This window comes from Macadamia integrifolia, chromosome 13 (genome assembly GCF_013358625.1).
Source record: "Macadamia integrifolia cultivar HAES 741 chromosome 13, SCU_Mint_v3, whole genome shotgun sequence".
Classification (NCBI taxonomy): Eukaryota; Viridiplantae; Streptophyta; class Magnoliopsida; order Proteales; family Proteaceae; genus Macadamia; species Macadamia integrifolia.
In genome coordinates, this window is record NC_056569.1 from 20671170 (window position 1) to 20673383 (window position 2214).

General features: G+C 37.5%; 1 non-coding gene across 1 annotated transcript; it reads left to right on the top strand.

Annotated features, from left to right (window-relative positions):
* The first annotated feature begins 1829 nt into the window (after positions 1-1829).
* On the top strand, positions 1830-1936 carry LOC122060275. The gene has a single exon (XR_006134304.1). It is a non-coding gene; the product is annotated as a small nucleolar RNA R71 (small nucleolar RNA).
* The last annotated feature ends 278 nt before the right edge of the window (positions 1937-2214 follow it).

Genomic DNA, 2214 nt, shown 5'->3' on the forward strand with positions numbered 1-2214 from the left:
TCATCAGAAAAATTCAGAAAATCCTCAAGCATATTGATCTCTTCTTTCATATATGGTTGCTTACCTATCCTAAACATGTTAAACTCAACAGTTTGGTTACCAAAAGATAATCCAAGGAAACCATTCTGGCAGTTGGTTAATTCATTACTGGTAGCCAAGAATGGTCTTCCTAGAATTATTGGGATCTCATCCTTGGTTGAAAACGGCTTGGTATCTAACACAATAAAATCAACAGGAAAAATAAATTCCCCCACCTTTAGTAAGGCATCCTCAACCATCCCTTTAGGAATCTTAACAGACCTATCTACCAATTGAAGAGTAGTTCCAGTGGCTTTCAATTCTCCCAATCTTAGTTATTTGTACATATGGTAAGGTAAAAGATTTACACTTGCACTAAGTCAAGTAAGGATGCTCAATGTAGGTGTTGCCTATGATACAAGATATGGTAGGGCTCCCTAGATCCTTATACTTGGCTGCTATAAGCTAAGTAATTATGGAACTAATGTTACCTGCCAAGAATGCTTTTTTGGGGACACTAGTGATACGTTTGTGAGTACATAAATCTTTCAGTACCTTTGTATAGGTGGGGATCTGGGATATGACATCCAAAAGAGGGATGTTCATTTTTACCTTTTTAAAGACTTCTAAAATTTTATCCATGGAAGCAATCTTCTTTTTGTTTACCAAGCGATTAGGAAATGGGACAGGAGGAACATAAGGACTTTTAGGGATTTACCCTTTTTCAGAAGAATCATTTTTGGTTTCCTCAACCAAATCATCTTTAATTTTAAAAGAATCTTTAGGTTCATCAGACGAACTTGAAATAAGAGGCACACTTGTGTCCTCAACTAAAGGGGAGTTAACAGAAGTAATAGATGGAGAAGATTTAGGAACGCTCTATTGGTACTCTCTACCACTCTTAAGGGTATAAACAACATTACATTGGTTAGAGGGCCCTTGTTGGGTATGACCTTGTACTATATTCAGTGGTGCATTAGTTGGTGTTTGTGAACTAACAGCTAATGAAGGCTAGGGTTAGGCTCTGGTTGACTGGGTAAAGTTTCTTTCTCCCTCTCACGTATAATTGAGACAACTTGGGTGAGTTCTCTTGTATAATTTTGATGGCTTATCATGAGGAGGACTATATTTTTTTTCAAGTCACTTATTCTACTTGCCTCTCCAGTATTGGTAAACCCAGGGGGTTGTTGATAAGATGATAGGAGATGGGCCCTAAGAAAACTAGCCTGAGGTTCTACATTTGACCTAGGAAAAGTATTTTGGAAAAAATATTATTGTGCAAAGGGAGGCCTTTGGGTTCCAAGTTGACATTGATTATGAAAATTGGAAGGCCCTACTTGGTTGCCTTGATTCCAAGAGAAATTTGGGTGTTTTCTCCATCCTGGATTGTAGGTGTTACTATATGGATTATTCTGGTATAAGGCATTAACAGTATCATTAGAAGTGCCCCCAGAGATGTTGGGGCATTCTTCTATGACATGTCCAGGGGACTGACACCAAGCACAAATCTTAACCAAATTGACTGATGATGGCTCTCTAGGAACAATAGCCTCAATCCTTTTGATTAGGCTATCCAAATGGGCTTCCTTGGCTACTATCCCATCTATAAAATATCATTTTTCTCCTATGGTTCTTTCACTCTCTTGGGTTGATTCCCACTCACAAGTTTCGTCAGCTAAGTCAAGTAAGAATTCTCATGCATTTCCTTCATCTGTAAAGGATGTGAATCCCTCAGGGCATATAGACTTTATCATTTGTTTAGTTGGTTAATCAATACCCTCATAAATTATTTGACATAAATACTGTAAGTTAGGCCATGGTGAGGGCATTCTTGGAGTAGATCCTTGAATCTCTATATAAGTTTGGAAAAGGACTCACTAGGCTTTTGCCTAAACTGAAGGATATCACTTCTAAGCTTATTGGTCTTGTGAGTTGGGAAAAACTTTTTAAGGAAGACAACTATGAATTGTTATCATGAGATTATGAAATTTGTGGGTAACCCATACAACCACTTCTTAGATTGGTCTTTTAATGCAAAAGTGATAAACCTAAGCTTAATAGCATCATCAGTAAGCTATTGGATCTTAATTAGAACACATACCTCTTCAAATTCCCTTAGAAATAGGTATACATCCTCAGAGGTCAACCCATGGAAGTGGGGCAACATAGTGATGTATTGAGATTTGAGTTCAAAAT